This window comes from Ammospiza caudacuta, chromosome 7, assembly GCF_027887145.1.
Source record: "Ammospiza caudacuta isolate bAmmCau1 chromosome 7, bAmmCau1.pri, whole genome shotgun sequence".
Taxonomy (NCBI): Eukaryota; Metazoa; Chordata; class Aves; order Passeriformes; family Passerellidae; genus Ammospiza; species Ammospiza caudacuta.
In genome coordinates, this window is record NC_080599.1 from 15771643 (window position 1) to 15786598 (window position 14956).

The following is a 14956-nucleotide window of genomic DNA, read 5'->3' on the forward strand; positions in this document are numbered from 1 at the left end:
GGAGCCGGAGAGAGCGGCATGATCGGAAAGGTGAAGAAGGAAGCTGTACAACACTGGGATTGTATGCGCAGATTGCCAACTGATAGACAGCAGTACATTACCACTTTCCTGACTTTTCCAATCACATGAATATTCGATAAGAAGCTGTTTTGGACAGATTTTCTTTTCTTTATGGCAAACACTTGGCAGACCTCCGTGCAACGTCCAGAACACGATGGGAGATGTTTTCTGTGCTCGCGCAGGTTTTCCTTGCCAGACAGAGTGGAAAAGCTTTCTGCTAGCATGTAGACCACAAAAGACGCTAAAGACGAAGGTACGATGCTCTCCGCAGCTAAGCGCCGCTCCCGGGCTTCTTTCGGCAGAAGCGGCGCTAAGAGAGCACAGTGAGCGGTACAATCGTCTTAGCGCGAAGAAGCCGCTTCTTCGGCTCCGGGAGCCGGAGAGAGCGGCATGATCGGAAAGGTGAAGAAGGAAGCTGTACAACACTGGGATTGTGTGCGCAGCTTGCCAACTGATAGAAAACAGTACATTACCACTTTCCTGACTTGTCCAATCACATGAATATTCGATAAGAAGCTGTTTTGGACAGATTTTCTTTTCTTTATGCCAAACACATGGCAGACCTCCGTGCAACGTCCAGAACACGATGGGAGATGTTTTCTGTGCTCGCGCAGGTTTTCCTTGCCAGACAGAGTGGAAAAGCTTTCTGCTAGCATGTAGACCACAAAAGACGCTAAAGACGAAGGTACGATGCTCCCCGGAGCTAAGCGCCGCTCCCGGGCTTCTTTCGGCAGAAGCCGCGCTAAGAGAGCACTGTGAGCGGTACAATCGTCTTTGCGCGAAGAAGCCGCTTCTTCGGCTCCGGGAGCCGGAGAGAGCGGCATGATCGGAAAGGTGAAGAAGGAAGCTGTACAACACTGGGATTGTATGCGCAGATTGCCAACTGATAGACAGCAGTACATTACCACTTTCCTGACTTTTCCAATCACATGAATATTCGATAAGAAGCTGTTTTGGACAGATTTTCTTTTCTTTATGGCAAACACTTGGCAGACCTCCGTGCAACGTCCAGAACACGATGGGAGATGTTTTCTGTGCTCGCGCAGGTTTTCCTTGCCAGACAGAGTGGAAAAGCTTTCTGCTAGCATGTAGACCACAAAAGACGCTAAAGACGAAGGTACGATGCTCTCCGCAGCTAAGCGCCGCTCCCGGGCTTCTTTCGGCAGAAGCGGCGCTAAGAGAGCACAGTGAGCGGTACAATCGTCTTTGCGCGAAGAAGCCGCTTCTTCGGCTCCGGGAGCCGGAGAGAGCGGCATGATCGGAAAGGTGAAGAAGGAAGCTGTACAACACTGGGATTGTGTGCGCAGCTTGCCAACTGATAGAAAACAGTACATTACCACTTTCCTGACTTGTCCAATCACATGAATATTCGATAAGAAGAGGTTTTGGACAGATTTTCTTTTCTTTATGCCAAACACATGGCAGACCTCCGTGCAACGTCCAGAACACGATGGGAGATGTTTTCTGTGCTCGCGCAGGTTTTCCTTGCCAGACAGAGTGGAAAAGCTTTCTGCTAGCATGTAGACCACAAAAGACGCTAAAGACGAAGGTACGATGCTCCCCGGAGCTAAGCGCCGCTCCCGGGCTTCTTTCGGCAGAAGCCGCGCTAAGAGAGCACTGTGAGCGGTACAATCGTCTTTGCGCGAAGAAGCCGCTTCTTCGGCTCCGGGAGCCGGAGAGAGCGGCAGCATCGGAAAGGTGAAGAAGGAAGCTGTACAACAGTGGGATTGTGTGCGCAGCTTGCCAACTGATAGAAAACAGTACATTACCACTTTCCTGACTTTTCCAATCACATGAATATTCGATTGGAAGCTGTTTTGGACAACTTTTCTTTTCTTCTTGTCGAACACTTGGCAGACCTCCGTGCAACGTCCAGAACACGATGGGAGATGTTTTCTGTGCTCGCGCAGGTTTTCCTTGCCAGACAGAGTGGAAAAGCTTTCTGCTAGCATGTAGACCACAAAAGACGCTAAAGACGAAGGTACGATGCTCTCCGGAGCTAAGCGCCGCTCCCGGGCTTCTTTCGGCAGAAGCCGCGCTAAGAGAGCGCTGCGAGCGGTACAATCGTCTTTGCGCGAAGAAGCCGCTTCTTCGGCTCCGGGAGCCGGAGAGAGCGGCAGCATCGGAAAGGTGAAGAAGGAAGCCGTACAACACTGGGATTGTGTGCGCAGCTTGCCAACTGATAGAAAACAGTACATTACCACTTTCCTGACTTTTCCAATCACATGAATATTCGATATAAGCTGTTTTGGACCACTTTTCTTTTCTTCTTGTCAAACACTTGGCAGACTTCCGAGCAATGTCCAGAACACGATGGGAGATGTTTTCTGTGCTCCCGCAGGTTTTCCTTGCCAGACAGAGTGGAAAAGCTTTCTGCTAAGATGTAGACCACAAAAGACGCTAAAGGCGAAGGTACGATGCTCCCCGGAACTAATCGCCGCTCCCGGGCTTCTTTCGGCAGAAGCCGCGCTAAGAGAGCACTGTGAGCGGTACAATCGTCTTTGCGCGAAGAAGCCGCTTCTTCGGCTCCGGGAGCCGGAGAGAGCGGCAGCATCGGAAAGGTGAAGAAGGAAGCTGTACAACACTGGGATTGTGTGCGCAGCTTGCCAACTGATAGAAAACAGTACATTACCACTTTCCTGACTTTTCCAATCACATGAATATTCGATTGGAATTTGTTTTGGACAACTTTTCTTTTCTTCTTGTCGAACACTTGGCAGACCTCCGTGCAACGTCCAGAACACGATCGGAGATGTTACCTGTGCTCGCGCAGGTTTTCCTTGCCAGACAGAGTGGAAAAGCTTTCTGCTAGCATGTAGACCACAAAAGACGCTAAAGACGAAGGTACGATGCTCCCCGGAGCTAAGCGCCGCTCCCGGGCGTCTTTCGGCAGAAGCCGCGCTAAGAGAGCGCTGCGAGCGGTACAATCGTCTTTGCGCGAAGAAGCCGCTTCTTCGGCTCCGGGAGCCGGAGAGAGCGGCAGCATCGGAAAGGTGAAGAAGGAAGCCGTACAACACTGGGATTGTGTGCACAGCTTGCCAACTGATAGAAAACAGTACATTACCACTTTCCTGACTTTTCCAATCACATGAATATTCGATAAGAAGCTGTTTAGGACAGATTTTCTTTTCTTTATGGCAAACACTTGGCAGACCTCCGTGCAACGTCCAGAACACGATGGGAGATGTTTTCTGTGCTCGCGCAGGTTTTCCTTGCCAGACAGAGTGGAAAAGCTTTCTGCTAGCATGTAGACCACAAAAGACGCTAAAGGCGAAGGTACGATGCTCCCCGGAGCTAATCGCCGCTCCCGGGCTTCTTTCGGCAGAAGCCGCGCTAAGAGAGCACTGTGAGCGGTACAATCGTCTTTGCGCGAAGAAGCCGCTTCTTCGGCTCCGGGAGCCGGAGAGAGCGGCATGATCGGAAAGGTGAAGAAGGAAGCTGTACAACACTGGGATTGTGTGCGCAGCTTGCCAACTGATAGACAGTAGTACATTACCCCTTTCCTGACTTTTCCAATCACATGAATATTCGATTGGAAGCTGTTTTGGACAACTTTTCTTTTCTTCTTGTCGAACACTTGGCAGACCTCCGTGCAACGTCCAGAACACGATGGGAGATGTTTTCTGTGCTCGCGCAGGTTTTCCTTGCCAGACAGAGTGGAAAAGCTATCTGCTAGCATGTAGACCACAAAAGACGCTAAAGGCGAAGGTACGATGCTCCCCGGAGCTAAGCGCCGCTCCCGGGCGTCTTTCGGCAGAAGCCGCGCTAAGAGAGCACTGTGAGCGGTACAATCGTCTTTGCGCGAAGAAGCCGCTTCTTCGGCTCCGGGAGCCGGAGAGAGCGGCAGCATCGGAAAGGTGAAGAAGGAAGCTGTACAACACTGGGATTGTGTGCGCAGCTTGCCAACTGATAGAAAACAGTACATTACCACTTTCCTGACTTTTCCAATCACATGAATCTTCGATTGGAAGCTGTTTTGGACAGATTTTCTTTTCTTTATGGCAAACACTTGGCAGACCTCCGTGCAACGTCCAGAACGCGTTGGAGATGTTTTCTGTGCTCGCGCAGGTTTTCCTTGCCAGACAGAGTGGAAAAGCTTTCTGCTAGCATGTAGACCACAAAAGACGCTAAAGGCGAAGGTACGATGCTCCCCGGAGCTAAGCGCCGCTCCCGGGCGTCTTTCGGCAGAAGCCGCGCTAAGAGAGCACTGTGAGCGGTACAATCGTCTTAGCGCGAAGAAGCCGCTTCTTCGGCTCCGGGAGCCGGAGAGAGCGGCATGATCGGAAAGGTGAAGAAGGAAGCTGTACAACACTGGGATTGTATGCGCAGATTGCCAACTGATAGACAGCAGTACATTACCACTTTCCTGACTTTTCCAATCACATGAATATTCGATAAGAAGCTGTTTTGGACAGATTTTCTTTTCTTTATGGCAAACACTTGGCAGACCTCCGTGCAACGTCCAGAACACGATGGGAGATGTTTTCTGTGCTCGCGCAGGTTTTCCTTGCCAGACAGAGTGGAAAAGCTTTCTGCTAGCATGTAGACCACAAAAGACGCTAAAGACGAAGGTACGATGCTCTCCGCAGCTAAGCGCCGCTCCCGGGCTTCTTTCGGCAGAAGCGGCGCTAAGAGAGCACAGTGAGCGGTACAATCGTCTTTGCGCGAAGAAGCCGCTTCTTCGGCTCCGGGAGCCGGAGAGAGCGGCATGATCGGAAAGGTGAAGAAGGAAGCTGTACAACACTGGGATTGTGTGCGCAGCTTGCCAACTGATAGAAAACAGTACATTACCACTTTCCTGACTTGTCCAATCACATGAATATTCGATAAGAAGAGGTTTTGGACAGATTTTCTTTTCTTTATGCCAAACACATGGCAGACCTCCGTGCAACGTCCAGAACACGATGGGAGATGTTTTCTGTGCTCGCGCAGGTTTTCCTTGCCAGACAGAGTGGAAAAGCTTTCTGCTAGCATGTAGACCACAAAAGACGCTAAAGGCGAAGGTACGATGCTCCCCGGAACTAATCGCCGCTCCCGGGCTTCTTTCGGCAGAAGCCGCGCTAAGAGACCACTGTGAGCGGTACAATCGTCTTTGCGCGAAGAAGCCGCTTCTTCGGCTCCGGGAGCCGGAGAGAGCGGCAGCATCGGAAAGGTGAAGAAGGAAGCTGTACAACACTGGGATTGTGTGCGCAGCTTGCCAACTGATAGAAAACAGTACATTACCACTTTCCTGACTTTTCCAATCACATGAATATTCGATTGGAATTTGTTTTGGACAACTTTTCTTTTCTTCTTGTCGAACACTTGGCAGACCTCCGTGCAACGTCCAGAACACGATCGGAGATGTTACCTGTGCTCGCGCAGGTTTTCCTTGCCAGACAGAGTGGAAAAGCTTTCTGCTAGCATGTAGACCACAAAAGACGCTAAAGACGAAGGTACGATGCTCCCCGGAGCTAAGCGCCGCTCCCGGGCGTCTTTCGGCAGAAGCCGCGCTAAGAGAGCGCTGCGAGCGGTACAATCGTCTTTGCGCGAAGAAGCCGCTTCTTCGGCTCCGGGAGCCGGAGAGAGCGGCAGCATCGGAAAGGTGAAGAAGGAAGCCGTACAACACTGGGATTGTGTGCACAGCTTGCCAACTGATAGAAAACAGTACATTACCACTTTCCTGACTTTTCCAATCACATGAATATTCGATAAGAAGCTGTTTAGGACAGATTTTCTTTTCTTTATGGCAAACACTTGGCAGACCTCCGTGCAACGTCCAGAACACGATGGGAGATGTTTTCTGTGCTCGCGCAGGTTTTCCTTGCCAGACAGAGTGGAAAAGCTTTCTGCTAGCATGTAGACCACAAAAGACGCTAAAGGCGAAGGTACGATGCTCCCCGGAGCTAATCGCCGCTCCCGGGCTTCTTTCGGCAGAAGCCGCGCTAAGAGAGCACTGTGAGCGGTACAATCGTCTTTGCGCGAAGAAGCCGCTTCTTCGGCTCCGGGAGCCGGAGAGAGTGGCATGATCGGAAAGGTGAAGAAGGAAGCTGTACAACACTGGGATTGTGTGCGCAGCTTGCCAACTGATAGACAGTAGTACATTACCCCTTTCCTGACTTTTCCAATCACATGAATATTCGATTGGAAGCTGTTTTGGACAACTTTTCTTTTCTTCTTGTCGAACACTTGGCAGACCTCCGTGCAACGTCCAGAACACGATGGGAGATGTTTTCTGTGCTCGCGCAGGTTTTCCTTGCCAGACAGAGTGGAAAAGCTATCTGCTAGCATGTAGACCACAAAAGACGCTAAAGGCGAAGGTACGATGCTCCCCGGAGCTAAGCGCCGCTCCCGGGCGTCTTTCGGCAGAAGCCGCGCTAAGAGAGCACTGTGAGCGGTACAATCGTCTTTGCGCGAAGAAGCCGCTTCTTCGGCTCCGGGAGCCGGAGAGAGCGGCAGCATCGGAAAGGTGAAGAAGGAAGCTGTACAACACTGGGATTGTGTGCGCAGCTTGCCAACTGATAGAAAACAGTACATTACCACTTTCCTGACTTTTCCAATCACATGAATCTTCGATTGGAAGCTGTTTTGGACAGATTTTCTTTTCTTTATGGCAAACACTTGGCAGACCTCCGTGCAACGTCCAGAACGCGTTGGAGATGTTTTCTGTGCTCGCGCAGGTTTTCCTTGCCAGACAGAGTGGAAAAGCTTTCTGCTAGCATGTAGACCACAAAAGACGCTAAAGGCGAAGGTACGATGCTCCCCGGAGCTAAGCGCCGCTCCCGGGCGTCTTTCGGCAGAAGCCGCGCTAAGAGAGCACTGTGAGCGGTACAATCGTCTTAGCGCGAAGAAGCCGCTTCTTCGGCTCCGGGAGCCGGAGAGAGCGGCATGATCGGAAAGGTGAAGAAGGAAGCTGTACAACACTGGGATTGTATGCGCAGATTGCCAACTGATAGACAGCAGTACATTACCACTTTCCTGACTTTTCCAATCACATGAATATTCGATAAGAAGCTGTTTTGGACAGATTTTCTTTTCTTTATGGCAAACACTTGGCAGACCTCCGTGCAACGTCCAGAACACGATGGGAGATGTTTTCTGTGCTCGCGCAGGTTTTCCTTGCCAGACAGAGTGGAAAAGCTTTCTGCTAGCATGTAGACCACAAAAGACGCTAAAGACGAAGGTACGATGCTCTCCGCAGCTAAGCGCCGCTCCCGGGCTTCTTTCGGCAGAAGCGGCGCTAAGAGAGCACAGTGAGCGGTACAATCGTCTTTGCGCGAAGAAGCCGCTTCTTCGGCTCCGGGAGCCGGAGAGAGCGGCATGATCGGAAAGGTGAAGAAGGAAGCTGTACAACACTGGGATTGTGTGCGCAGCTTGCCAACTGATAGAAAACAGTACATTACCACTTTCCTGACTTGTCCAATCACATGAATATTCGATAAGAAGAGGTTTTGGACAGATTTTCTTTTCTTTATGCCAAACACATGGCAGACCTCCGTGCAACGTCCAGAACACGATGGGAGATGTTTTCTGTGCTCGCGCAGGTTTTCCTTGCCAGACAGAGTGGAAAAGCTTTCTGCTAGCATGTAGACCACAAAAGACGCTAAAGACGAAGGTACGATGCTCCCCGGAGCTAAGCGCCGCTCCCGGGCTTCTTTCGGCAGAAGCCGCGCTAAGAGAGCACTGTGAGCGGTACAATCGTCTTTGCGCGAAGAAGCCGCTTCTTCGGCTCCGGGAGCCGGAGAGAGCGGCAGCATCGGAAAGGTGAAGAAGGAAGCTGTACAACAGTGGGATTGTGTGCGCAGCTTGCCAACTGATAGAAAACAGTACATTACCACTTTCCTGACTTTTCCAATCACATGAATATTCGATTGGAAGCTGTTTTGGACAACTTTTCTTTTCTTCTTGTCGAACACTTGGCAGACCTCCGTGCAACGTCCAGAACACGATGGGAGATGTTTTCTGTGCTCGTGCAGGTTTTCCTTGCCAGACAGAGTGGAAAAGCTTTCTGCTAGCATGTAGACCACAAAAGACGCTAAAGACGAAGGTACGATGCTCCCCGGAGCTAAGCGCCGCTCCCGGGCTTCTTTCGGCAGAAGCCGCGCTAAGAGAGCGCTGCGAGCGGTAAAATCGTCTTTGCGCGAAGAAGCCGCTTCTTCGGCTCCGGGAGCCGGAGAGAGCGGCAGCATCGGAAAGGTGAAGAAGGAAGCCGTACAACACTGGGATTGTGTGCACAGCTTGCCAACTGATAGAAAACAGTACATTACCACTTTCCTGACTTTTCCAATCACATGAATATTCGATAAGAAGCTGTTTTGGACAGATTTTCTTTTCTTTATGGCAAACACTTGGCAGACCTCCGTGCAACGTCCAGAACACGATGGGAGATGTTTTCTGTGCTCGCGCAGGTTTTCCTTGCCAGACAGAGTGGAAAAGCTTTCTGCTAGCATGTAGACCACAAAAGACGCTAAAGGCGAAGGTACGATGCTCCCCGGAGCTAATCGCCGCTCCCGGGCTTCTTTCGGCAGAAGCCGCGCTAAGAGAGCACTGTGAGCGGTACAATCGTCTTTGCGCGAAGAAGCCGCTTCTTCGGCTCCGGGAGCCGGAGAGAGCGGCATGATCGGAAAGGTGAAGAAGGAAGCTGTACAACACTGGGATTGTGTGCGCAGCTTGCCAACTGATAGACAGCAGTACATTACCACTTTCCTGACTTTTCCAATCACATGAATATTCGACTGGAAGCTGTTTTGGACAACTTTTCTTTTCTTCTTGTCGAACACTTGGCAGACCTCCGTGCAACGTCCAGAACACGATGGGAGATGTTTTCTGTGCTCCCGCAGGTTTTCCTTGCCAGACAGAGTGGAAAAGCTTTCTGCTAGCATGTAGACCACAAAAGACGCTAAAGGCGAAGGTACGATGCTCCCCGGAGCTAATCGCCGCTCCCGGGCTTCTTTCGGCAGAAGCCGCGCTAAGAGAGCACTGTGAGCGGTACAATCGTCTTTGCGCGAAGAAGCCGCTTCTTCGGCTCCGGGAGCCGGAGAGAGCGGCAGCATCGGAAAGGTGAAGAAGGAAGCTGTACAACACTGGGATTGTGTGCGCAGCTTGCCAACTGATAGACAGTAGTACATTACCCCTTTCCTGACTTTTCCAATCACATGAATATTCGATTGGAAGCTGTTTTGGACAACTTTTCTTTTCTTCTTGTCGAACACTTGGCAGACCTCCGTGCAACGTCCAGAACACGATGGGAGATGTTTTCTGTGCTCGCGCAGGTTTTCCTTGCCAGACAGAGTGGAAAAGCTTTCTGCTAAGATGTAGACCACAAAAGACGCTAAAGGCGAAGGTACGATGCTCCCCGGAGCTAAGCGCCGCTCCCGGGCGTCTTTCGGCAGAAGCCGCGCTAAGAGACCACTGTGAGCGGTACAATCGTCTTTGCGCGAAGAAGCCGCTTCTTCGGCTCCGGGAGCCGGAGAGAGCGGCATGATCGGAAAGGTGAAGAAGGAAGCTGTACAACACTGGGATTGTGTGCGCAGCTTGCCAACTGATAGAAAACAGTACATTACCACTTTCCTGACTTTTCCAATCACATGAATCTTAGATTGGAAGCTGTTTTGGACAGATTTTCTTTTCTTTATGGCAAACACTTGGCAGACCTCCGTGCAACGTCCAGAACGCGTTGGAGGTGTTTTCTGTGCTCGCGCAGGTTTTCCTTGCCAGACAGAGTGGAAAAGCTTTCTGCTAGCATGTAGACCACAAAAGACGCTAAAGGCGAAGGTACGATGCTCCCCGGAGCTAAGCGCCGCTCCCGGGCTTCTTTCGGCAGAAGCCGCGCTAAGAGAGCACTGTGAGCGGTACAATCGTCTTTGCGCGAAGAAGCCGCTTCTTCGGCTCACGGAGCCGGAGAGAGCGGCATGATCGGAAAGGTGAAGAAGGAAGCTGTACAACACTGGGATTGTATGCGCAGATTGCCAACTGATAGACAGCAGTACATTACCACTTTCCTGACTTTTCCAATCACATGAATATTCGATAAGAAGCTGTTTTGGACAGATTTTCTTTTCTTTATGGCAAACACTTGGCAGACCTCCGTGCAACGTCCAGAACACGATGGGAGATGTTTTCTGTGCTCGCGCAGGTTTTCCTTGCCAGACAGAGTGGAAAAGCTTTCTGCTAGCATGTAGACCACAAAAGACGCTAAAGACGAAGGTACGATGCTCTCCGCAGCTAAGCGCCGCTCCCGGGCTTCTTTCGGCAGAAGCGGCGCTAAGAGAGCACAGTGAGCGGTACAATCGTCTTTGCGCGAAGAAGCCGCTTCTTCGGCTCCGGGAGCCGGAGAGAGCGGCATGATCGGAAAGGTGAAGAAGGAAGCTGTACAACACTGGGATTGTGTGCGCAGCTTGCCAACTGATAGAAAACAGTACATTACCACTTTCCTGACTTGTCCAATCACATGAATATTCGATAAGAAGAGGTTTTGGACAGATTTTCTTTTCTTTATGCCAAACACATGGCAGACCTCCGTGCAACGTCCAGAACACGATGGGAGATGTTTTCTGTGCTCGCGCAGGTTTTCCTTGCCAGACAGAGTGGAAAAGCTTTCTGCTAGCATGTAGACCACAAAAGACGCTAAAGACGAAGGTACGATGCTCCCCGGAGCTAAGCGCCGCTCCCGGGCTTCTTTCGGCAGAAGCCGCGCTAAGAGAGCACTGTGAGCGGTACAATCGTCTTTGCGCGAAGAAGCCGCTTCTTCGGCTCCGGGAGCCGGAGAGAGCGGCATGATCGGAAAGGTGAAGAAGGAAGCTGTACAACACTGGGATTGTATGCGCAGATTGCCAACTGATAGACAGCAGTACATTACCACTTTCCTGACTTTTCCAATCACATGAATATTCGATAAGAAGCTGTTTTGGACAGATTTTCTTTTCTTTATGGCAAACACTTGGCAGACCTCCGTGCAACGTCCAGAACACGATGGGAGATGTTTTCTGTGCTCGCGCAGGTTTTCCTTGCCAGACAGAGTGGAAAAGCTTTCTGCTAGCATGTAGACCACAAAAGACGCTAAAGACGAAGGTACGATGCTCTCCGCAGCTAAGCGCCGCTCCCGGGCTTCTTTCGGCAGAAGCGGCGCTAAGAGAGCACAGTGAGCGGTACAATCGTCTTTGCGCGAAGAAGCCGCTTCTTCGGCTCCGGGAGCCGGAGAGAGCGGCATGATCGGAAAGGTGAAGAAGGAAGCTGTACAACACTGGGATTGTGTGCGCAGCTTGCCAACTGATAGAAAACAGTACATTACCACTTTCCTGACTTGTCCAATCACATGAATATTCGATAAGAAGAGGTTTTGGACAGATTTTCTTTTCTTTATGCCAAACACATGGCAGACCTCCGTGCAACGTCCAGAACACGATGGGAGATGTTTTCTGTGCTCGCGCAGGTTTTCCTTGCCAGACAGAGTGGAAAAGCTTTCTGCTAGCATGTAGACCACAAAAGACGCTAAAGACGAAGGTACGATGCTCCCCGGAGCTAAGCGCCGCTCCCGGGCTTCTTTCGGCAGAAGCCGCGCTAAGAGAGCACTGTGAGCGGTACAATCGTCTTTGCGCGAAGAAGCCGCTTCTTCGGCTCCGGGAGCCGGAGAGAGCGGCAGCATCGGAAAGGTGAAGAAGGAAGCTGTACAACAGTGGGATTGTGTGCGCAGCTTGCCAACTGATAGAAAACAGTACATTACCACTTTCCTGACTTTTCCAATCACATGAATATTCGATTGGAAGCTGTTTTGGACAACTTTTCTTTTCTTCTTGTCGAACACTTGGCAGACCTCCGTGCAACGTCCAGAACACGATGGGAGATGTTTTCTGTGCTCGCGCAGGTTTTCCTTGCCAGACAGAGTGGAAAAGCTTTCTGCTAGCATGTAGACCACAAAAGACGCTAAAGACGAAGGTACGATGCTCTCCGGAGCTAAGCGCCGCTCCCGGGCTTCTTTCGGCAGAAGCCGCGCTAAGAGAGCGCTGCGAGCGGTACAATCGTCTTTGCGCGAAGAAGCCGCTTCTTCGGCTCCGGGAGCCGGAGAGAGCGGCAGCATCGGAAAGGTGAAGAAGGAAGCCGTACAACACTGGGATTGTGTGCGCAGCTTGCCAACTGATAGAAAACAGTACATTACCACTTTCCTGACTTTTCCAATCACATGAATATTCGATATAAGCTGTTTTGGACCACTTTTCTTTTCTTCTTGTCAAACACTTGGCAGACTTCCGAGCAATGTCCAGAACACGATGGGAGATGTTTTCTGTGCTCCCGCAGGTTTTCCTTGCCAGACAGAGTGGAAAAGCTTTCTGCTAGCATGTAGACCACAAAAGACGCTAAAGGCGAAGGTACGATGCTCCCCGGAACTAATCGCCGCTCCCGGGCTTCTTTCGGCAGAAGCCGCGCTAAGAGAGCACTGTGAGCGGTACAATCGTCTTTGCGCGAAGAAGCCGCTTCTTCGGCTCCGGGAGCCGGAGAGAGCGGCAGCATCGGAAAGGTGAAGAAGGAAGCTGTACAACACTGGGATTGTGTGCGCAGCTTGCCAACTGATAGAAAACAGTACATTACCACTTTCCTGACTTTTCCAATCACATGAATATTCGATTGGAATTTGTTTTGGACAACTTTTCTTTTCTTCTTGTCGAACACTTGGCAGACCTCCGTGCAACGTCCAGAACACGATCGGAGATGTTACCTGTGCTCGCGCAGGTTTTCCTTGCCAGACAGAGTGGAAAAGCTTTCTGCTAGCATGTAGACCACAAAAGACGCTAAAGACGAAGGTACGATGCTCCCCGGAGCTAAGCGCCGCTCCCGGGCGTCTTTCGGCAGAAGCCGCGCTAAGAGAGCGCTGCGAGCGGTACAATCGTCTTTGCGCGAAGAAGCCGCTTCTTCGGCTCCGGGAGCCGGAGAGAGCGGCAGCATCGGAAAGGTGAAGAAGGAAGCCGTACAACACTGGGATTGTGTGCACAGCTTGCCAACTGATAGAAAACAGTACATTACCACTTTCCTGACTTTTCCAATCACATGAATATTCGATAAGAAGCTGTTTAGGACAGATTTTCTTTTCTTTATGGCAAACACTTGGCAGACCTCCGTGCAACGTCCAGAACACGATGGGAGATGTTTTCTGTGCTCGCGCAGGTTTTCCTTGCCAGACAGAGTGGAAAAGCTTTCTGCTAGCATGTAGACCACAAAAGACGCTAAAGGCGAAGGTACGATGCTCCCCGGAGCTAATCGCCGCTCCCGGGCTTCTTTCGGCAGAAGCCGCGCTAAGAGAGCACTGTGAGCGGTACAATCGTCTTTGCGCGAAGAAGCCGCTTCTTCGGCTCCGGGAGCCGGAGAGAGCGGCATGATCGGAAAGGTGAAGAAGGAAGCTGTACAACACTGGGATTGTGTGCGCAGCTTGCCAACTGATAGACAGTAGTACATTACCCCTTTCCTGACTTTTCCAATCACATGAATATTCGATTGGAAGCTGTTTTGGACAACTTTTCTTTTCTTCTTGTCGAACACTTGGCAGACCTCCGTGCAACGTCCAGAACACGATGGGAGATGTTTTCTGTGCTCGCGCAGGTTTTCCTTGCCAGACAGAGTGGAAAAGCTATCTGCTAGCATGTAGACCACAAAAGACGCTAAAGGCGAAGGTACGATGCTCCCCGGAGCTAAGCGCCGCTCCCGGGCGTCTTTCGGCAGAAGCCGCGCTAAGAGAGCACTGTGAGCGGTACAATCGTCTTTGCGCGAAGAAGCCGCTTCTTCGGCTCCGGGAGCCGGAGAGAGCGGCAGCATCGGAAAGGTGAAGAAGGAAGCTGTACAACACTGGGATTGTGTGCGCAGCTTGCCAACTGATAGAAAACAGTACATTACCACTTTCCTGACTTTTCCAATCACATGAATCTTCGATTGGAAGCTGTTTTGGACAGATTTTCTTTTCTTTATGGCAAACACTTGGCAGACCTCCGTGCAACGTCCAGAACGCGTTGGAGATGTTTTCTGTGCTCGCGCAGGTTTTCCTTGCCAGACAGAGTGGAAAAGCTTTCTGCTAGCATGTAGACCACAAAAGACGCTAAAGGCGAAGGTACGATGCTCCCCGGAGCTAAGCGCCGCTCCCGGGCGTCTTTCGGCAGAAGCCGCGCTAAGAGAGCACTGTGAGCGGTACAATCGTCTTAGCGCGAAGAAGCCGCTTCTTCGGCTCCGGGAGCCGGAGAGAGCGGCATGATCGGAAAGGTGAAGAAGGAAGCTGTACAACACTGGGATTGTATGCGCAGATTGCCAACTGATAGACAGCAGTACATTACCACTTTCCTGACTTTTCCAATCACATGAATATTCGATAAGAAGCTGTTTTGGACAGATTTTCTTTTCTTTATGGCAAACACTTGGCAGACCTCCGTGCAACGTCCAGAACACGATGGGAGATGTTTTCTGTGCTCGCGCAGGTTTTCCTTGCCAGACAGAGTGGAAAAGCTTTCTGCTAGCATGTAGACCACAAAAGACGCTAAAGACGAAGGTACGATGCTCTCCGCAGCTAAGCGCCGCTCCCGGGCTTCTTTCGGCAGAAGCGGCGCTAAGAGAGCACAGTGAGCGGTACAATCGTCTTTGCGCGAAGAAGCCGCTTCTTCGGCTCCGGGAGCCGGAGAGAGCGGCATGATCGGAAAGGTGAAGAAGGAAGCTGTACAACACTGGGATTGTGTGCGCAGCTTGCCAACTGATAGAAAACAGTACATTACCACTTTCCTGACTTGTCCAATCACATGAATATTCGATAAGAAGAGGTTTTGGACAGATTTTCTTTTCTTTATGCCAAACACATGGCAGACCTCCGTGCAACGTCCAGAACACGATGGGAGATGTTTTCTGTGCTCGCGCAGGTTTTCCTTGCCAGACAGAGTGGAAAAGCTTT